Source organism: Cyprinus carpio, chromosome A6 (genome assembly GCF_018340385.1).
Source record: "Cyprinus carpio isolate SPL01 chromosome A6, ASM1834038v1, whole genome shotgun sequence".
Lineage (NCBI taxonomy): Eukaryota > Metazoa > Chordata > Actinopteri > Cypriniformes > Cyprinidae > Cyprinus > Cyprinus carpio.
In genome coordinates, this window is record NC_056577.1 from 1,499,864 (window position 1) to 1,523,981 (window position 24,118).

General features: G+C 35.2%; 2 pseudogenes; both read right to left on the reverse strand.

Annotated features, from left to right (window-relative positions):
• Positions 1 to 1,364: 1,364 nt before the first annotated feature.
• Positions 1,365 to 2,984, reverse strand: LOC122145247 (annotated as a pseudogene).
• Positions 2,985 to 6,865: 3,881 nt separating this feature from the next.
• On the reverse strand, positions 6,866 to 22,166 carry LOC122145400 (annotated as a pseudogene).
• Positions 22,167 to 24,118: the final 1,952 nt, after the last annotated feature.

Here is a 24,118-nt window from a genome sequence, read left to right on the forward strand (position 1 = left end):
CTTGAGGTCCAGTGTAAAGTTTCCACAGTCAGTGATGGTTTTTGGTGTGCCATGTCATCTGCTGGTGTTGGTCCACTGTGTTTTTTGCTGAGGTCCAAGGTCAACACGGCCGTATACCAGTAAGTTTTAGAGCACTTGATGCTTCCTGCTGCTGACCAACTTTATGGAGATGCAGATTTCCATTTTCCAACAGGACTTGGCACCTGCACACACAGTGCCAAAGCTACCAGTACCTGGTTTAAGGACCATGGTATCCCTGTTCTTAATTGGCCAGCAAACTCGCCTGACCTTAACCCCACAGAAAATCTATGGGGTATTGTGAAGAAGATGCGATATGCCAGACCCAACAATGCAGAAGAGCTGAAGGCCACTATCAGAGCAACCTGGGATCTCATAACACCTGAGCAGTGCTACAGACTGATCGACTCCATGCCACGCCGCATTGCTGCAGTAATTCAGGCAAAAGGAGCCCCCAACTAAGTACTGAGTGCTGTACAAGCTCATACTTTTCATTTTTATACTTTTTAGTTGGCCAAGATTTATAAAAATCATTTCTTAATATTGGTCTAATTTCTAACTAATTGGTCTAACTTAGTATATTCTAATTTTCTGAGATACTGAATTTGGGATTTTCCTTAGTTGTCAGCTATAATCATCAAAATTAAAAGAAATAAACATTTGAAATATATCAGTCTGTGTGTAATGAATGAATATAATATACAAGTTTCACTTTTTGAATGAAATAAATCAACTTTTTGATGATATTCTAATTATATGACCAGCACCTGTAGAATGTGAAAAAAACAGTATGTGAGATGTAAATTCAGAATATTTATAAAGCAGTAGTCAAAGAGTAATCTACAGTGAGATTCTGAAGTGCACATACAATGGACACTTAACTATCCCATGAGGGCACAGGAAAGGATTTGATTGGTGAATGACACTTCAGGACACCCAACTTGACGCTAGCTGGTCACAAGACAATGACAACACGACAGACATTGTATGTCTGGAATACATTCATATGATTTAAAACAACATTGTTAAAAAAAATTGTGTTTTATATTAAGGGTCTACAACCTGTGCCTGGAGAGCTACCTTCCTGCAGACTTCATTTCCAACCCTGCCTGCAATGATCAAATAACCCTGAACACCTTGCATAGCTGGTTCAGGTGCGTTTGAGTCGGGTTGAAGCCGAACTCTGCAGCACAGGAGCAGGGATGGAGACCCATGACATAAAAAATACCTTTTAAGTCATAAAATAATTACTTATTCAAAAGATGTATTCACTCAGACAGAATGCGATTTTGAACACAGCCAGCGTGTTAATTTTGTCAGTGGTTGAACTAAAATAACAAAAAGCAGACAGTGGAAGAAATTACTTTAATCCTGCATTAGTAGGTCTGAAGAACCTAAGTAAAACAAAAGTCATCTGGATGCAATACAGAACCTTCCAACCATTATTAAAAACACACAACCACTTCTAACTGAAAAGTCATTCCCTCTCAGTAACGGGCCTCATGACAACCGAGGTAAAAATGGAAATTAAGAAGAAAAAAAAATTACACACTTACATAAAAAGCTTCAGGTAGGGAAAAAAAAAAAAATTTAATCTACAAAGCTCCACAGATGATGCTTCTGAACAGTCCAACAAAAAGCTATTCTCAGATGTAAACATTATTGCTTCTGTTGCATAGCCTTCTTTACGTGCAGCATCCTGTAGTAGCTGTGTGTCCACCTCATCCGCAGGAAGCTTGAACGTATCGCACTACTGATCCACGGATAAAAGCAGTTTTTCACCGACAACTAAAACGAAACAATTCAAAGTCATATAAAGACACAGTTCTCCTGAAGGTGTTTATCTGTTGAGCACCTGCTCAAACTCATGACATTTGATACATGACAGACTCAAGTGGCTGAGGTTCTAGGCACAGACCAGACAAGTGTTCTTTACTGCTATTTAAGTATTACTTCTCTTTATCAATCTACTGAGTGATCAAGGTTTAAATAGTCTGAACACTAACTAATCTTTAACAAGGAACACTCTTGACTGGTTCTCACCATGTGTGGATATTTCTCTGGATCAGTCACACTGATATCAGTCATTTTGATGTTCAGATACTGTGAAGGGAGAAGTTGTTTAATTTTGAAATGAAATTCACTCAATATTTTCAATAAAGCGGAATGTGCAGCCATACCTGATCAACTGAGTGTAATGTTCCACAAATGCTGCAAAGTTGACATTCAAAATGTAATGAGATACCACACAAATTACACCGTGCACATAGAACTATTTTAAAAGTACATGACATATTAAAAGCAAAGCGCTTACCTCAAGTCATTCTTGAGCTCCACCACAACATCTTTGCCGACCAAGGACTTGAAGAACGAGTAGAAGAGCTGAGGAATTAAATGTCTGCGTGTTACATTCAAGTTAAGGCCTGATATAAGTACAAAAGTTCATCAGACGAATGAAAATGTGATTAAAGGTGTGACGTACACTACAACGTCATACACAATGAGAGAATCCATCTAATATTGTATACACCAAAAGCAGTTTACACTAGCTCTAAATTACTCTATTCGATAAAAAATACCAAAGCAATAAAAAATATCCGGTGTCAAAAGGAATTGTTTCTGTTTGGAATTAAATAAAAAAAATAACAATACAAATTAGTTAGAGATTGGACAGGTTGGCTAGCCGTTAGCAGGATGCTTCCATTATCAATATCTCACTAACCGTGGTGAGCAGTTATCAATAATACATTGTAAATATTGCAAACAGATTCATTTGGTCTATGCAGAATTGACTTTTTTTTTTAAACGGAAAACAATGTTTGTTATTACTAAATAACAACGCTTACCATTTTCACGCGGTTTTGTGCTTCAGATCACACACGTCATCAAAGAGCTGCCGGGTTCTTCTCTTCGTGCTTCTATTGGCTAGAGGAATGAAGACGTAGCGCTCCGATTGGCGGAGGAATGTTTGCGTCATCTGTACGCATCTCGGAAAAATGGTCTATTTACGTTATAAATTCCATATTCATAAAGCTAAATTTTCCAAATCAAGACCATGTTTTAAATTTTTCCAAATTGAAACTGATATATAGTCTCTTAAATTTGTAAAAAAAAGAAAGCTATGTCAGTAATTGATATATACTCAAAACTTTTCAATTGAAAATAGAAATTCCTTTTATTTATTTTTATTAAAAAATGAAGTCTGTAAGTCTGTTTTTTTATGTTTAATATTTGTTTACGAACTGTGATGCCTGTATGTTTGTAATTTGAATTACTGTGATGTCATAAAAAAAAAAGGGGAAGGAATAAAAATAAAAAAATAAAAAAGGGAAGGCATAATAAAACTCGAAAAAAGGTCTATTTACGTTATTATTTAAAAATAATAAAATTAATGCCAGAGAATGAATTTTCACTGTGTCCACACGGTAGCAAACTCACATCCCGTTGTCGTACAGGCCCTCCTTGAATAGGACAATCTCTAGTAATACACCTCTTTCGCCAGCAGATGGGGGCAAATAATAAAAAAGCACGGGTAGTAACCAGTCGCATATGTGAAAGTGAAAGTGACGTGTAGCCAAGTATGGTGTCGCATAATCAGAAATTTGAGCTCTGCATTTACAGTTTTTTTTTTTTTTTCAATTCCTAACAAGCATTGTTCAATACTCAAGCCATATTTTCTAAACTGTTCATACAGTCTGCATTACCAGCATGAAATTCGGCTAAACAATTCATCTTACTTACAAAACTCATTCAGACCAACAAAACACTTCAGATATGTCTCAAAATAAGCGTGTTTCACCATAACACTGGCCACGATTCTCATTCAGAAAACGAACATTTCATTAACACACTGACCTTAAAAATTACAGACAACATGGAGCATTATATAAATGAACTTTGAAGTTTGAATGATTTTTCACATAAGTATTTCATTACAGGATTTTACTGTATTGCTATAACTGTATTACAGCACAAAGAATGAATGAGAAAAGCAGTATGTTACATACCAAATGATATAATGAAAAAGGCTGAGATTACCGAGGCAATCATTACAAAAAACAAAAACCCCATCAAAACTTTACAAAACTTACTTGTGAAAATAAAATAAAAAATTCAAAAAAAAAAATTAATAAAATAAAAAAAAAAAAAAAAATAATTAATAAATGAAAAATTAATAAATTCCTGAAGCAATTTTCAAACACACACACACACACACACACACACACACACACACACACACACACACACACACACACACACACACACACACACACACACACACACATATACATATATAGTATAATGAGGTATGTGCAGTATTGCAATCCCAGCTTCTCCAGGAGGCCTTTCTGTGAGAAGTTTGTATGTCCTGTCCGTGTTGATGTTGGTTTCCTTTGGGTTTCTTCCACAATCCAAACACATTCAGGACAGGTGAACTGGAGACTGTAAAGGCCAGGAAAGGCTCATGTGTGTGTGTGTGTGTCATCCCTGTGATGGACTGGCCATCTGTCCAGGGGGTTTTCCTGCCTATGACCCAGGAAAGGCTCCAGCCTCCCCATGACCCTTTTTGTTGCATCTCTCCTTTGTCTGACACACCCATTTCAGGTCTTGGAGTCTCTAATAATGAGCTGATGATCTGAATCAGGTGTGTTTGATTGAGGAGACATAGAAAACATGCAGTGTTGGGGGGCCTCCAGGAACGTGGTTGGGAACCACTGCCCTACAAAGGACAAGTGCTAGGAATATATAGCCTATGGAATAGAATGATGTAGTGTGAGTGCCTTGATCCATGTTTCCAAACAAAATCATTTCATAAGCCAGCCAAAAGATAAGCAACATAAGCCAGCCAAAAGATAAGCAACTAAAGCTGTCCTGATTTATCAAAAGATAAACGAAAATAAAAAAAGAAAAAATAGGACACCTGGGTTGGCTTTCAGCTAAAATTACAATAAGTTGTGTATGGAATACTGTAATTATTATTAAATTTTATAGTACAGTAATTTTGGGACAAAACATGTCCAGCAATTGTAACTGCTATTTGGTTTAAAAATTATAAAAATATTATCAATTGTAAATGTTATGGGGGATTAATAAGAATGTATTTAAACACAATTATCCCCTTCAATTTAATTTATCATTATTATGTGAAATCTGACACTTATTGTCTTCTCACTACATCTAAAACAGTGTGTCCAAAGAGAAGGGTTCAATCATTCATATGCTATAAAATGGATGTTTTTTTTTTTTTTTTTTTTTTTTAATAATGATGAAAAAGAGCTTATTTTATCAAAAGCAACACTTAATAAATATCTCATATCAAAGGAAGATTTTTTTTCAGTGTCACATACGTGTTTGTTCATAAGGTTTCAAAGTTGTATCACCATCTTTTGTCAACACCATCAGACATTTATTAAGATGTAATAAAGTCAGGGAATATCAGGGGCAGCTGTCGCTCTAAAGGACCACCTTGCCACAATCACCTCTGCAGAGTACATCACTGTCAGACAGGCTCTGGTCAGTTTTATAGTTTTAGAATATTTTAAATCCTAATGTTAATATTTCCTGTGTCACAACCATGATATGTCAACACCATCTTCCAATTTCTGAGGAAATTATTTGAAATATTTAAATAATTTTATTCTCCTGAATCAGGTTGCATTAGCATCTAGCATCAATCATATGCTTTGTGAAAGAAATGCCATAGTTGGTCAACACTGTCAGATGTCACCACCATAAGATTTTGTGTTCCAATGATATATCAAAATACTTAAACATGATTTTTGAATAAAAGCTTTATAAACAATATAACATACTCACTGTTTGTTGTGTTTTTTTTAATACAGTTATTGACTGATGCAATGTATTTGATAGTTAAAATGAATACCAATTCAGTTTTTCTTTGCCACCGTCAGTTCTGTCACCTCTGTCAGTTGAATATTTTAATAATATTTTCATTATTTTATATTTGTTGTTGAATTGTTTGGTCCACATGTGAAAGTATAATCTGTCTGCTAACATGAGAATGTGTTTTTATATTAAAAACATCTTGATTGCTGTTAAATACAAATCTTAAATAAAAAAAAAAATACAAAAAAAAAAAAAAAAATATAAAAAAAAAAAAAGAGAAAAATTGGGAGGTTAAATCAAAGCATGGATATGTAGCTTAGTATATAAAAGATACATAAATGTAGTTTCATTTGACTGTGTACAAGGTTTTATTTTTTTCAGTTTTGCTTCCTGTTTTGTACCACTTCTCAAGAATCAGTGAGTGATATAATCTTCTAAGATTTTATATTTCCATATAATTCCTGCAGAAATGGTCAGAGTTTGTCATTGTCTGATTTGAATGTGCTTTTATCAGTTTTGAAAGCAGTGTATTAGCAACTGAAAAAATTGCTGAACATATTTAGTGTTTTGCAAGTTGCGGAGTATCCATGACAAAGGCATTCATGAATTTTGGAAAATGTGGTCAGTGAATGCATTTTTGTGTGAAAGCAATGAAAAATGATTCACAGTTTGGTCCGCATAGACTTTTGTATCACTGAATGTGTGAACAGTTTTGAAAATGTGGTTTCAGTATTGAACAATGCTTGCTAGTGATAGAAAAAAAAAAAAAAAACAGTAACCCATCCAAGTGCACCGCACTGCTATTTACAGTGTGGGCTCTGCAATGCCATACACTGTAATACAAAATAAATAAAAAAACTAACATGGACAATGGAAGCATGTGTAATTTTGGAAAGTGCTACACTGTTTGGATTTCTAAGAATGAATATTTGTGGCCTATGGTCAAGCTGACTGATAAAAAAGCATTTTTCCAGGGAGAAGAAAAATAAAAACAATTCAGTGACTGTACAACACTTGGTTTTATTATAAGATTACAACTTTTCACTCTTCTCCCTTTAATAACATATTTCAAGCAAAATTAAATGTTTAAACAGAGGTTGATAGAAATGATTGCTCTATGTGTGACTATATGCAGTGACATTCAAACTGTGAAACATTCATCATTTAAAAATCAATATCCATGTTCTTTTTATTGCTATTGTTTATACACTTATTCCTATGCCTAGTACTACAGAGTCTCAAGTATCAGATGTGAAGCTCATACCAACGTTGATAGCTGATAGGAAATCATTTTAAAGGTCGACCCATCTTCATTTGTGACGTCTCATTATGCCCTGAGGACAGACATTGCAATTGAAAGAGAAGGGAAAGATATTTAAATTAATGGTAAATATTAAGAAAAATTTACATAGCGCTATTCATATTGTATCAAAGCAGCTTTGCAGAAAAGCATGATGTTAAGTTAGTGTTAGCGTACTAAAGTAGGTTGTAGGCCTACTACAACTTTTAATATATCACTGGGTGATCATATAAATTACAGTTATATAAACAATGAATAAATGCTTTGTAGTATCAAATACTGATTGTTAAACCAATAGTTTTAATAGTTAAATGTGATAATTGAGGGGGATATCCCATTAAAACCAATAGAGCTGTTTACACACAGCCCTTTCAACTTGTGTCAGTTGAGAGATGAGTTTCAAGACCCCTAATCTAGTGTTTATATAGAATATACAATAGTTATCATACCATCTTTTGGTTGGCCCGGTCTTATTTGTAGCCGAAACTTAGATGGGAGCTCTGAACTCTCCCTGTAGTCTCTGGGCTTTGGTTGAAGCTCTTGTGGCTGACCAGGGCGGGACTTCATAGGCACTGGAGGTCTATTAAGCCCAGTCGTGCCCCCTTCAGAGCGAGAAGGCACCACTGGCTTCTTGGTGATGTTCAGGGATTGTAGACCACTGCTCATGGTGTTTGTGGCTGATGATGACTGGGGTTTGGTTTCTGAACAGGTGAAAGAGCGGATGCGAGGGGTCGGAACAGGGGGCTGACGGTCAGCATCAAGGTCTGTTTGGACAAAAAGCCGAAGTGAGCATCTGGAGGAGGAAGATGGTCTTTATTTCCTCGTGATGCACTCATTGAGCCATAAAGTGGATTGTCAAACATCTCTGGAGTCTGCCCATCCTCAGATCTAAACCAAAAATAACCAAAAATAACCACGCAAAATTTAATTTAGTAGATTAGTATAGAATCACTTTAACAGATGCAAACTGTCAGTTGTTCTTATAACAAGCAGTGGTCATTTGTAGGCCTACACTTTTTTTTTTTTTTTTTTGTGTCATCAGAAAGAATATTTTAACAAAGCAAAATTCCAACAAACAGAAAATTTTTTTTAAACATTCATTTTAAATGTATCAAAAATATTAAGGATGCATTATTAATATTGTGGCTTATACCAATTTTTTTTTTTTTTTTTGTAAAGGCTGACAACCAGTCAAAGGTAGATATTAAAATTCTATACTATTTTGTACAAAGAAATTTAAAATTAAACACTAAAAACTAAAATAAATTGTTTTAAATGCTACAAGCAAATTTAGGCATCACAACATTATAATGTACAATATGAAAAATAATTAATTTTGAGATTTGCCAAAGATTGCATTTTATAGTGTTATTATTGACTAAGTTAGTGTTACATAATGGCAAAGATAATCTAAATGCAAAAAAAAAAAAAGGGGAAATGAGCACGAAATATCCAATATCAACTGATACTGATCAATTTAAAAATCTCTAAAATTGGCAGATAAACTTAGTTATATTTGACTAAATAAAAAATGTTTGTCAGATGACAAAGGATATATTGATGAGGTAAAGGAGATAAAAATATGTCTATATATCCACCTTATTTTGTAAATTAAGCTATTTTCTTCCAATGCCAGATTTCCAATCCATTAGCTGCTATAGGTTAATAACAGAATAACAAAGTGCAGTAAACTGTAAAACTATTTGTGCTACAAACCAGTGTGTTTACAATTACGATGATACATTAAAATAATATAATCTGAAATACTAGTTTGCAAAATTAAGCAGCATAACAAGCTGTTTTGTATCACAAAAAAATAAAAAAATAAAATAAAACTGAAAGTGAAGAACACCAAAGGCCCCTCAGACACATTCAAGTGACAAAAAGTCTGCAGCTGCTCTTACATTAAAACATAATGTGGGATACTTACATAGGGTTTGATGTCTTTGTAGTTTGGGCTGGATGTAGCATGGTCGTAATAGTCTTTTTTTGGGGACATATTGCCATGCGTCATGTCCTTTGATGAATGCCCAGATGATGGCCCTGTTCTTGGGGACATAATGTTGCTGGGGCCCCTGTCTGCCTGGTTATTGCTCTTGTAGCCTACTCCCATATAACTGGGGTTACTAATGTCAGTGGCGAGGACAGAAGAAGATCTGTCAAAGAATGTCAGAAAAGTTATTTATTTGTACAAACATAAGCAAATCTAATTTTTGTGAAGAATGTCAAAGTAAATAAGAAAATATTGTAACTGATTTAAAAAGTAATAAAATAACATAACATTTTGGATACAAGCATCTGATAAATGAAGAAATGTAAACAGCAAAGAGGGAAGATGAAATATTTTACATTTTGGTATTATCTCCTGATTTGCCTTTACCAGCGCCTGGGTCATCTCCAACTTTAATGAAATCTGGAATAAGAAAACAATTTTGAGAAAGGAAAACAGCCTGGACACTCAGGGAGGAAAGCTTTACAGCACAATTCTGAACTGGACCTGCTGTCCAGAAACAAACTGGCACTCACCATACAGCTTCTCTGTCTGTTTTCCATCTGATTGGGGGGAGTTGTATGCCACCTGTTAGGCAGAGCCTGTTGCGCTCACCATGATGTATGAGTGTTTTGATACAGAACCTCAGTGTTAAAGAGCTTTTCAGCAGAACGCAGAGCCACACAACCCTACACCTACAGGCAGGTGCACAGCGTAATTGTGCACAGGCATAAGATATTTCCAAATACTAATCAGAACATTGTCTTATTGCAAATTATGTAAGCATCATGTACACACATGCTATAACCCAGATTAAGTCAAAATATTCCGCGTTTCTTGAGTATCCGAATATGACAAATGACGTAAAACTGTAGTATTCATGCAGAATTTTTGAGTCAAGTGAACAATTTATGTCGGAATACTCACCGGACGCGATCAGTCTTTGCCTTGACTCGAACATTCAACATTATTCAGTTGCTTATTTGGAATATCTTAGGATGACACGTTTAAAGGAATATTCCTGTAGTTGGGGCCATAAAAATATAGTTTTTTGCCTAATACTTCCTTGTCTAAAACTAAGGGTGTTCAATTCCTGGTTTTCAAAGTCGATCTCCAATTCGTTATTCCATCATAGGAGTTGATTCAATCGGGCGCCTCAACTCCATTTATTTTGCATCAAAACAGAGTCAGAAATATAATTCAAAAAATGCAGTCATTATTATACAGCTAACAAATGCTACTACCTGCACGCTTTGCCACTGGTTTGTTGCCAATATCTAATCATTTTACAAAGGTTACAAAATATTCATATTTCTTCTTTTCTCTTGCTTTAGGTGCAAAAAACTGCTTCATGGACAGGATAGTTTAAGATTATAACATACAAAAAGTACATACAATAATGTAACACTTACTGATGTGTTTATTCTTGGTATGATAGATATATATATATATATATCTATATATATAATATATATATATATATATATATGATAATTAGGTTAACCATGGAAAAAGTTTAAATGATTATGAACACAAATTAGGTTAACCATGGAAAACGCATGACTCAGGAGGTGGGCAATTACAATGTTAAGTTACACTATGACTTCTTGTTTTTTTTTTTTTTTGTTTTCTATAAGGACAGCTAATGTTAGGAGAATCTATGGCAGAATGATGTTGTGGTGACAGCTCCGGATGTAATATGTCAGTGTAAAAATAGCCTTTGCTTCATTTTGTTCATTCCTAGTGATAGCAGCCCTAGCGCACCAATTGCCATGCACTATTGGAGGAATGGGTGAACAAGGAAGCGATTTTAGACCCCAGTCCAAAAACAATGGTTGATTTCTGTGTGAACCTCGACTACCCATCAATATTTTTAAAGCAGCAATATGAAGGCCATATTCAGAAAATTATGCCGGTCTTGCAAGTGGTCCACTGAGCAATAATGGAGAAGCTGCCAAGCCCTTTTAAATGTGGTTCACACCGTTTTAAGTAAACATACCATATGACTCATCACAATCTGGAGATTAATGGACAATGAGAATGTCTGATCAAGGAGGTATTCTGGGTCTGCAATGATGGGTGGTGAGCTGCAAAGCGATTTCAGCAAAGAACAATGTAAACATGGTGGCTGAGCTTTACATGTATAAGGTTTTTTTTTTTTTATATTTACCTTCACGTTGGTCCGCTAAATCGTACTTTTATCGAGGCCCTCAGTGTTCTCTTGGTTTCATCACTCATTACACAATACAAAAAAAAGAAAATGAATAGTAATTAACTAAACTCATCTCTTCTCAAATGAAAGCACATCATATCATACAAAAAACAAAAAAGTAGAGGAAACAAATGATTTGTGATCATTTATGCTATAATAATTGAAAAGTATAATGAATATGGCTATTGCTCCTCACTCTCCAAGGGCAGCTTGCGTGCTACTCAATGAAGAACTTGGTCTTTGATTTAGTCAGCAGAACAGCCACGCAATTCATGATTTTGATAGGCACCCTGTGCAATCCTTTGAGAGATCTGTAAAGAGGCAAAAACTGACATAAGACAGCTGGAAGGTGTAAGCAGTTCTCGATCTCAAGGGAGGATTGCTGGTCATAGTGAAATATTCACAAGATCATATCCATTTTTTGAGACAAACTGAGACGTCGACACCAACGTCACATGTGGCAAATATCAGGGGAAATGGTCACATCTTGTCATGACATGTCCCATTGGTGTCATCCTGAAATGAGGGAAAAGAGTATTGTTGGTAAATGTAATGATGTGTTAACTGCATTGAATTTGTTTCACTGGAACTTGGCATTTTATATTAAATGAACTAACGGCATATGCGTTGACAACACCACATGCGCCCATAGGGTAGGAGCTTGCGAAGCACCACTGTCACACCACCGAGAGGCAGCAGTTGTATTTTGTCTGTTTGGGAGATAAAATATTTATTGTAAAGAGAATTTTCATCATTAAACAAGAAAAACACAAATACAAATGTTTTTTACTATATCAGCTCCATGGGGAGATGGTTGTTGGAAATGGATGATGGCTTTCACACTGTACCCCTGTGGCTTTTGAGCTTTTTATTGTAGTCATATTTCTCCCGTGTGTCCCTCTCGAAAGGATAAGTGGGGCCAAATGTTATCTCCTCCTCCTCTGTAAAATAAAACATATGAAGCAAGGATTCAAGATGATGGTAAGATGAGTCTGGAGTATAAAAAATGAGAAATTAGAAAAATGTGGAGGTAGTCAGACATTAAAACAAAGATGGCTGCAAGATCCTTAAAAGAGGTGAGGGTGCTACACAAGAAACTAGAAAAAACATTTACAAGCAGTGCAGTGGGCACACAACTGTTTGCTGCATGAATGGGTGGCACAAAGATGATAGTCTTTAGATTTATTGTGCACTCAAAGCAATCTGATATACTAAGCAAGGGCCTCTAATACTCAGTTTTGACCTTGGTGGCATATACCTATATTTACTTGAAGAAACTGAAAGATAGGAGCCATGGCTGCTGAACATTCAGTATTTGCGATCATAGGAGTTAAATTGCATTTGATTAACAGAAAAAGTTCTATTTTATATGGTAATAGTATCTCTCAATATTACCTGTTTTCCTGTATTTTTGATTAACATTAAATAGCATCTTTTATGTGCGATAAGAGACTTCTTCTTTCAAAAACATAAAAAAAATTAAAAAAAAAATATTACGCCACACTCCACACTAGTGTTATGCTCCTTCGGCAATTGTTGTGATTAGTGACCTAATATAAGATAGTTTTGAGCTTATGTAGAGTGTGGTTTAAGATACAATACAAACTATCAAAAAAATCAACGATTTATTACTTAAACCTCATTTAACGCATAAGGTCCTAAAGTTGATATATTGAGATTTTGTTTTCCCAGTACTTTGAAATACGTAAGAATACTCTCCTAGTCTATCCCATCTTTGAAGAGAACACTAAACAGTTAGCCATTCATAGGTGGAAGTGTAATACACTGTTGGTCTCTGGGCGATTTCAAACATTGTCTCTGGTTTTGTCTGACTGGTCAGGACATAGCAATAATGAGTCCCTAGGTGTACGTTTTGGCTATACAACCTAGGGATGGACATTCGGTCAACTTTGTAGCTGAGAATTTGACATCTGTCACAATTTACATGTGGAAATGAAAATGACGGTCCATTATGCAGCATGTGGCTCTCACCGTAGTCTAAGAAGACCACTCTCCATCTTCCTTCTCCATGTTCGCAGCTGATCTCGGCCAGGGTCCTGATAGCTGGGCTAGCGTTTTGTCGGTCATTACAATGTTCTCAGCTTCCTGGCAAAAAGCAAACAGCTATGGGGGGCAAAAGTTCTGTCTTTTTTCGCTGTCACGTTGACATGTCAGGATCTTGCTGTCCATGACAGCTATGGTCTTAATAGAGGAACGTGGCCTGGCTCTAGAATATCATACTATTCTTTTCTCAAACCACAAAGGCAGTTTACGCCATAAAGTAATCAGTGTGGGTAACTGATGGCATAACATTTAGAATCATTGTATTAAAATATAAAATTGATTTGGCTATTATAAATAGTCCTGCAATGCTTGACAAATGAATTAGTAAAAGTACAAGTATTCCACATAGTCTGTCAATTCATACATAAATAAACATGAAAATTATAAAGAACTGGTAAACACTGCAGGACATGTTCAGCTTTTATATGTAGTCATCTGTTTTAATAGGCATGAATTACTTTTGTGATAGTAAACGTTGTAAAAATTACCTCTGCGATTGGCGTATTTTTTAGTATCTGATACAAAAGGAAACAGAAAAGTATTTTCTTTTTATGAACAGATTATTTTGTCTTGTTTTGTATTTGACAGGCATTAAAATAAATTAGTTAAAAAAATTTTTTTTTTGATATCTATTTGATTTATACAAAGAGAAAAAAAACATGCAACATTTTTTTTAAAAACATGCAAATGTTTATATATTTGGAAAAATTAGTATATTGCTATAAAAAAAAAAAAAAAAACCTTCTTGAGTATATGCTGATGGACTTTGATTTGAACCTACCTAGTGCTGGTAAGTCAACCCCTATCAATTCAGATCCCCCAGCCAGAAGAGGGTGTGTGTGAAGCGATGTGTGATGTCAAAAGGATTAAGTTTCTTATCTCCCAAATTCAGAAAAACGAGGAATACTAACATAGTTTCTGGTTTCGTCACAAAAAAAGGCACAATAATACGTTTTTGATTACTTATTATTCATGTGTATCTAGCCTATATGCAAATGTCTCATTTGTCACAATAACAAGTTTTTTGGGTTGCTTGGTCTTACCTCAGTTTCTTTTCGCTTCCTGAGGTCAGGTGACTGTTGACAACTCCCCAAGGAGGTTCTATTAAACATAAAAGACACCTCCCACTGCTCCTTTATTCCCTTAAAACACACACATACACACACAATCAGCTTTCTATGCTTACAAGGAAGAGCGGTAAACGGCTTGCTTTAGCAATTGCTAATGATTTTTGTAATGGAAAAAAAAAAAAGGCTTTAAACAAACCCAAAGCATTACTATGCCAGTCTTAAACACTGTCACAGAAGACGCCTGAGAGAAGCGGTTTCTGCGTGATTCCGGCGGTTGGGCTATAACCACAATCCTTATACTCCACATTGGTCTACAAGTGGCTATCTGTCAAAAACCACACATCGCTTTTATGCTAGGTCATTCAACACAGATCAAACATTTTGTCAAGTGTCATAACAAGTGTCATTACTCCCAAGAGAATAAAGAATGATCTGTAAAGGACAGTAGTATGCAAACAACATAAGGCACTTGAAGTCCTTCCTGTGGGATTTTGTGCCACTTACTTGTTTGAAACTAATTTGGTTATATCTCTAAGGCTCGCCCCCCTAACTGTTTCTATCCACTCCTTCTCTCCCAGTGGGTCCTCCTCCTGTGTCCCAATAACATAGATATCGTGTGGGATTTGACTGGCGTGTGTCATCGTGGGTTTTTCCCTGACCCTTTTGACTGGAACCAGCAGAAGTGATGTTCGGTGCGTGGATTCGCATTTCCTCTGAAAGGAGGAGGGGGGGGGGGGGGGCGGGGGGGGGGGGGGTGGACAGTTCACTTCTACTTCAGTCTACTCTACTTCACTTCTACTTTGAAGTAGCGGTAAACTTCATATTTTCTACGCTTACACAAAGATCAGGCACTTGAAAATAATGGTGAAGATGCAAGGCATAAAAATTTTTATTAGTAAGTGAGTTTCAAACTCTTTAGTGTGTATATATATATATAGATATATCTGTATTATATATATATATATATATATATATATATAAAAAATAAAATGCAGATACTATACTAGGACTTATGAAATAAAAGGCCACTAGTTGCTTACGAGATTACAAATTCCAAGTGAGAGGGACACACTCCTCATTAATGCACTGTTGTGCGGACACAATTTTGTGTGTTATCTTTTAAAAAGTCTACTTTAAGTGTCATTGCGTAAAACTTAAAAGTTGGTAAGTTAACTGTCATCTCAATCATCACTGTCATAATAATAATTGATATCTCTTTTGTCTATGCTTTACACAAGTAGTTTAAATTATTTGAAGGGTTGACAAAGCCTACCATGTACAGCCACAGGATTGTAAATTTAACTGTAGAGTTTTATTTGATATTATCATATTATAGTGTCATATATTTTTAAAATGTCAAACTAACATTGGCACAACTATATAATTACCAACTATCAGATATAAATACATGACATAACATAGAAATAAATAGCAATTAAGCGTATTTTAGCTTTACCATACATGCGTTTCAGTAGCATTCAATCGCAATAATTTAAAACTATGTTTTAAAGACATGTAAAGCGAATCGGAAGAGAAAGTTTTATTTATGCAAAATGCAAAGTGCTTATTGCTTCATTGCATTTAATATAAATTTTAACTATAACACATTTTGCTTTTAATAAAATACAGTTATGTCTAAAATTTATTAAATTTTAGCTGAAATTTAAAGATATATTATTTAAGAATATTTCAGTAGCACTCTTTTTAAAAATATTGAAGTGTTCTTCTTTTTCACAAGGATAGCTAGTGAGATAAAAAAAAGTGGTACAGCATTTTTACTAAAAAAAATGTGTTTGTAGCTCCAAAAATAAAGGTCTGAATTCAGGAGAACGCGGAGATGGCCACGGAATTTGACTAAATTTGTAAAGATAGGCTAAACGTGATCTTACCCATGTTCCAAGTGCCAACAAAGATGGTGATCATATCCGCCCAGGCTTTTTCTGAGTGCTTGCTTTTTCATCGTCTGCAGAAGCTGACAGAAGCTCTCTCTCTCTTTCTAAAAAATGCATTTGGAGATACACAGTTACACACAAGGACAAATTAAAAACACATGCAAAACATATGAACTGGTATAGTTATGGTTTCCCCAAAACTTCCACGCGAAAAACTTTCTTCTCTCACTGTAAATAATATTAGACACATTATCAGTGTGGAATTTAATTTTGTGTTATCAAAGATGTCTTTTATGCCTGAAGTTTTTTCCCGTCTCTGTCTCTACCATCAGTACTAGTTCGTTGTGCATCTTCTGTGACTTCTCACCACCGCAAGACTGAAAATTAAGAATTCGTATGTTCCCATTATTTATTGCTTAATGGGTGATTTCCCACACATTTGGTTACACAGCTCGGGCAGGGGAATAATACTGATTGGTCCATCACAGAACTCTGTGTTAAAAGCAATGCATACAATGCGATTTGCTTTTTTTCTCTTCTTTGGAGTGTTGTAAAGCTCTTTGGTGCATAAAGCAAAGATCCGCAAAGTTGCAAAGACTAAAGTCTCAAATCCAAAGTGATATTCTCTTTATAAAAAAGTTAATATTCTGTCCACGCCCCCACATCTCTCTACGCCACTGTGTGGTAAGATCTTTTTTGGCATAACGCCGCCTAAATGTTCAGCAGGCAAGAAAAGAAGGTGTAACTTTCACCGTAGTATTGTTGTTGTCGCCACCATGTTGTGGAGATGCTATGTTTCCTTGCTGTGGAAGCTGCGCTGGCCTTTGTTTGGCCTTTCCAAAAGATAGACACAACTAGAAATCAATGGTTAAGTTGTATTTACAACCAGGGATGTAAACGCATTAACCCGTGAGTCGGGCTGAAAAATTCATTCACCAGTACAGGATTACTTCTCCACCATGAGATGCTAAACACGTCACGATTCATTGAGCTGTGCAGTTATATATGAATGCATGTCTGAGGGGGAAATTACTGTCTTTAGAAAAGTTTAGATGGTATTTTTTTCTTTTTCATCTTGCCTCTGTATAATGCATATTAAAGTTCATAAGTGCAGTGCTGAAGTTCTGCTTACAGCAGCATAAACCAAGCGAAACATTTATTTTGTGTTATTTATTTGATTTGGGGCTTGCTTTTAAAATTTTCAATTTAGTTTTGTTATTTATGTTTTACATTCTATTTAAATTTTGTCATTTAGCTATGACACTTTTATCCAAAGCCTACTTACAAATAAGGACAATAGAAGCAATCAAAACCAACAAAAAGAGCAATAATATGCAAGTGCTATATTAGAATATTATTTTACTTGTATTCTATTTCAAAAAATAAATGCACAGCATTTATAAAGGACACATTTAATTCATAATTTGTCTTAAATATAATTTTGTTAAATAAATAAATTAAATCTAAAATCAAATCTAATCGTGGAAATCAAAATTGTGAATCAAATCGAATCGTGAGTTCAGTGAATCATTATATCTCTATTTACAACACTGTTCCAGAACAGTTCGATAACAAATATACAGATAGGATGCAAAGTGATTTTGGCGGAGGACGCTAGACTTTTTTCCTGAGAGAGAGTAGATTTTACAAATGCCGGTGTTCGTTTCTATAAAGTTGGGTAGTTCCAACTTTGCAAGGACAGTCTGGTGCTTCTGACTCACAGCCTGTAAGTATGTTTTTATATGTAAAGAATTTGCCACTGATGATTCAAACGTGAGTTTTGAGTAGTGTAGAGTAGAGCTTATTGTTTGTAGTTTCTCCGATCACAAATGCAGACATGGTTTTAAGTTTTACGCAGCGCGATACACAACGCAAAGGGTAAAAAGACAATAAAAGTCATTATACCAGTAATTATGCCCCCCACTGTATGCAACAAATGCCTTGTTTATAATGGGTTTTATTGGTTTTGTCTCATAGCACCAGGACACACGGCATCACAGTTTTAAGGCATGTAATATTTCCATCACACGCTTTGAGGCATTTGGCCAATCACAACACACTGGATAGCTGGCCAATCAGAGCACACTTCAGCCAGCAACGATGAGCTTTGTAAAATCGACATCGCTTCAGAAGGCGGGCATAGAGGAGAAACAATAATGCGCCAGTACTTGGGAAAATAATGTGTTTTTTGAACCTTAAACCACATAAACGATTGGATTACACCAAATACACAAAATAATGTTCTTTTTAGCAACGCCACGACCTCTTTTAAATAATATGTATAACGCATCATCACTCAAACTTTATATTTGACCACTGTGCTCTGACAACCAATGTCTCTTGAAGCCATAGTTTCCCCTTAATTTTTCAATAAAGGCCTGGCTCGACTTATTAATATTAAAAACACTGTCAGTAATTTCATTTGTGTGTGGTTATATTAGTGATGAAATGGTTCAGTCTCATACTTTATTGTGCACAAAATATTTATCCTCAGGTCCATCTTTGGACTTCTTTGAAGAAAACCTTCCCTCCCTTCCACATCTACTTTGAGGTACATTTTTTGTTTGAAATACCAAGGAGTCCTGATTTACCTTGTTAGCACAGAAAAAAGGACAATAAAACACACATCAGTAAAATGAAGTGCAGCATTTTTTTGTTGTACTGTGCCTCCAAAATAGTTTTCACAAAGGTTCTCTATGATGACTGTGCAAAGGCAAAGTCCAAGCCAAATGTCATCGCAGTTTATCTAGTACATAGGCAAACTGAACTCTTTCCAATTTGCATGTGGTTTTGAAGAGCAAAGCAGTAGCAGTGAAAAACGTCCATGCTTTCAAGCTATTATGACATCATTACGAGGAGCAGGAAGGAGGTGCAACCATTATGACTTTCACTTTGAATATGAACAGTGATCAAACTACAACCACATACTATATATATATATATATATATATATATATATATATATATATATATATATATATATATATATATATATATATATATATATATATACTCTCGCATATACTTATATACTTGTATTAATCTACTTCAAGTAATTAAATCCTTTATATTTTATATATATATTGGGTTAGAATTGACTTTCCTATCAATGTCACAGGAGGAATAAGTGGACTTTCAGGTGTCCCTCCATCATATCCCACAGAATCAAACACAGCATTCTTGGTCTGTGGGGTCAGAGGAGGTGTTAGTCTATGCTGGGCCAAAAGGAAATTCATTTATATATATATTTTGTCATGTTGTGATCCTGCAAACAAAGAACAACCATTAATCTTTGTCTTCTATTGAATATATAAGCTTAGTCACTTGTTCCAGTCTGAAAGCCACACAGAGATGCATCTGCAGAAAGCTGAAAAAGACGTGAAAACCAACAGATATATTTTAGGAAGTTTTTGGGGGTATTATAATTAATTTATTTTATTTAGGTAATGACAGTGTTTTTTTAGGGTTCAAACATTTATCACCTACAACAAAAACATATTTTGAAATCTAACATTTAATTCCTTAAATTGTGTGTAAATTCAAAAGGTCATCATAAATAGTATTTACAAGCTATCCCACTACTAAAGAGAGTTTTGACACACACACACACACACACACACACACACACACACACACACACACACCACACCAATACTTAAATCACAGATCTACTTGTTTTATATCATCAAATAAATGTTATTTTCTTATTCTCCAATCATTTTTTTTTTATATATTGTTGAATTGACTTTCCTACTTCGAATGTCACAGGAGGAATAAGTGACTTTCTGTGTCCTCCATCATATCCCACAGAATCAAACACAGCATTCTTGGTCTGTAAATAAGAGGTGGTGTTAGTCTACAATAAAAGGAAATTCATTTATATATATTTTGTCATGTTGTGATCCATAAACAAAGAACAACGACACCTTGTCTTCTATTGAATATATAAGCTTAGTCACTTGTTCCAGTCTGAAAGCCACAGACAGAGATGCATCTGCAGAAAGCTGAAAAAGACGTAAAACCAACAGATATATTTTAGGAAGTTTTTTGGGGGGTATTACAATTACTTATTTTATTTAGGGGTAATGACAGTGTTTTAGGGTTCAAATATTTATCACCTACAAATAAAACATATTTTGAAATCTACTATTTACCCCTAAATTGTGTAAATCTCCAAAAGGTCAATTACAAATAGTATTTACAAGCTATCCCACTACTAAAGAGAGTTTTGACACACACACACACACACACACACACACACACACACACACACACACACACACACACACACACAAAGTTGTTCATTAAATCACAGATCTACTTGTTTTATATCAAATAAATGTTATTTTCTTACCTCCAATCATTTTTTTTTTGTCCTGTAAATTCTTTATATTTTTACACAGAGACTTACAAGCATATTGCCACCTCAGGAAGGTGGACATTTGAAATCAGGAATAAAATTTCCTGTTTTGATTCATTCTTACTCACCTGGCTCCTTAGTCTCCCCACTCCAGGAGACAACGGTTGATCCAAAACTTTCTGCAGTACCTCAAGACTCGGAAGCGTGCGGGCAATTTCACTATAGAAAAGTAGGAATATCAATCAAATGCACATTGGATACAACTCATGAAGGCATCCAGGATTCACACGGTACATTTTATAGACTATTTGTAACTGTTTAGGTTTTTGCAGATACTTTGTGTGAGCTTTTTCAAGTGGGGAAGAGTCGGGTTCCCATTCTGCACATGCTCTGCATCTAGACAAACAGATGAGCGGAAATATTCCTGGATGGACTTCTGATGGTCCTCAGGTAAACTGGATATCAAACATCAAAATCATTAGCACGCCAGAACAATGTTACTCACTACAGTGACTCTAAATTGACAGTCTGAATCAGCCAAAAATCATTTAATCATATTGTATTTAACAAGGGATTGTACTGAATAAAGATAAATCTCATTGTACTTTGATATGTCGATTTGCTGCAAACGCTGGATATAGGTGTCTGAGATGGAGGGGCGGGAAAGCTCTGTTCCCCTATCGGTTCCTCTGGATGAGTCACTATGGCCGTCTTTACATTCATTACATGTGATCTTCTGGGTGGCAACTGAGGCGGCAAACTAAATGGCTCTGTGGAAATCGACATTGAACCATAGTGATTATACTCAGGTTCAATCAAAGCTTACATAACTGGGAAATAGTAAACTTAACACCCAATGGGGTCAAAAAAAATTAATATTATTATAAAAAATATGTTCTGATAAATAATAATAAAAAATAAAATAATTATTTAATAAACTTTTTCATTCAAATTGTTGATTGCTAATATATGTCTGTAATACTAATTTCAACTAAAATATAATGAAATAATTACAATGAAAATAAAAATAAATTCAAAACACGGAATGACACCTCTTTAAGCATAGTGCTGAATAGCTTATATTGAAATGATTCACGTACATGTCGGTTCCCCGTCAAAGGCTCCTCATCTTCTGCACAGCAACCTGAAGGGGTGGTAGGACCAGAGGGCCCTGTTCTCCTTGATAATATGCCTACACTAGGTCTCGGACAGCAGAGAGGAAAAGCCGAATGGCACCGACCTCTTGCTGCCTGCTACAAGACTAAAGAGCACAAGAAGAGGCGCTATCTGCTATTTTGAAGAGGCGCTGTCGAGCAGATTTATGGCGCTTTTATGATATACAAAATCCTCAATTGCTTAAACATGCACAACACCCCCAGTAATACTTCCAGTGACTTTCTTCCTCTCTTCCATTGTTAAAAAGAAATAGCAGTACATTGCATTTCTTCATTTTGCATGGTTTCTCTGGGCTCAGTTGGAGCCGAGTAGGTTTTATAAGCCACTGTTTTCAAAGGACTTTGGAGTGTAAGCTCTTAGTCACCTGATTTGACTTACAGTACGTCTTGATGCTCAGCAAATATTTTGACCCAATTATATGCAAACTAATACGAAGTAACAACAACTACCAAAAACAGTGATCTAATTACTGGTATTTGATGTGGAAAATCACACAGTATCAAAATTCAGGATATATATGTGACCCTGGACCACAAAACCAGTCTTTGTATATTTGTAGCAATATCCAACAATACATTGTATGGGTCAAAATTATCGATTTTTCTTTTATGCAAAAAACATTAAGATATTAAGTAAAGATCATGTTCCTTGAATATATTTTGTAAATTTCCTACTGTAAATATATCAAAATGTAGTATAAGTACTATGCATTGCTAAGAAATTCATTTGGACAACTTTAAATGCGATTTCCTCAATATTTAGATTTTTTTTGCACCCTCAGATTCCAGATTTTCAAATAGTTTTATCTTGGCCAAATATTGTCATATCCTACAATGGAAAAGCTTATTTATTTAGCTTTGAGATGATTATCAAATTTGCAATAAAATTTATACCAACCGTCCATACCCAACCGAAATTGCCCTGACATTATATAAAACTTATAGTCCCTAATTGTAATATGAAAGTCTCTTCATACATTTGGCTGCAAAATACAAATGACAAATGGCAGCGGTTTTAGCATTGCCACAAAATATTTAAACCACGACTTCCTCTTAGCACGGCCATCACAATATGTCCGACTGACAAAGGCGACAAAGCGCAATCTTACATAAAACTTCCCATTCTCCTACTTTGGTTTAAAGTCAGACAATGGTGTATTAAAATTGAATTGATCAAATCTAATTCAATAATATAAACCTTTTTTGAAACTTTCCATTCAAGGCAGAGTGCAAGAGGAACCCTGTGGCTTGCTTACCACCCACGCTGATGGATAATTTAAAACTGAGGCTTGCTGCAATGCAGGCTTGAAAGAGGAAGAACTGTGGTAGAGGGAAAGACATGGGGGGGGCGGGGGGGAAGGGCATTGTACAACTCTACAGATTTGGTTTAGCCCTGTCCCTTTGAGTGTGCAAGGTTTACTTTGAAATGTAACGCTGAGAGAGAAACAATGCAAAATTATTATAGTCAAAGGTCACCCCATTTTGCTTTCATTATTTCCATTTGGACACAAGTAGAGCACAGTTCGAATAAAGTCACCAATTGGTTCTGTAGTTGCACTGTCTCCAATGCTTGCTTTAATGCATTGGACATAATATATACCTAGCCTGACCAGACAAGACGCACTACCACGTTCTCAGGTATTCTTCGACAGCTGAAGATCCAACTGTCACAAGGTCACTCATTCTTACCCAGCACAAATAGTAATGGCTTGTAGGATGCCCAGATTGTTCTTCAGCTAGTCACAATATGGACGTGTTTTGTCAAGTTACCAACAGACTATAATAATAACTTACATCATTATGAAAGGGTTTATTATATTTGCCTTGACTTTTTGTCGCATTGAGATTTTATTGTATGATTTGTACACTATTTTAGTGCAACCAGGAAATGAATGCTGTTGTAGAAGCTGCAATAATTAAAATACCTAATAAATAATATTGAGACCAAAAAAAAAAATACTGAACACTGTGTCACAAAAAGTGTTTAATATATTCATTGTAAATAACGTAATGCACTTTTGAAACCAAAAAAAGCCAGCGTAACATTTCACAAAGAAGTTTTCATTACTAATTAATATTACTATTAATATCATTCTCGTTCATTTTTCAGTTGTCGAATTAGAAGAACATAGAGGTTATGAATCACACCTGTGGTTTACTTGTAAAAATTTAGTGGAACGCTGGATTAAA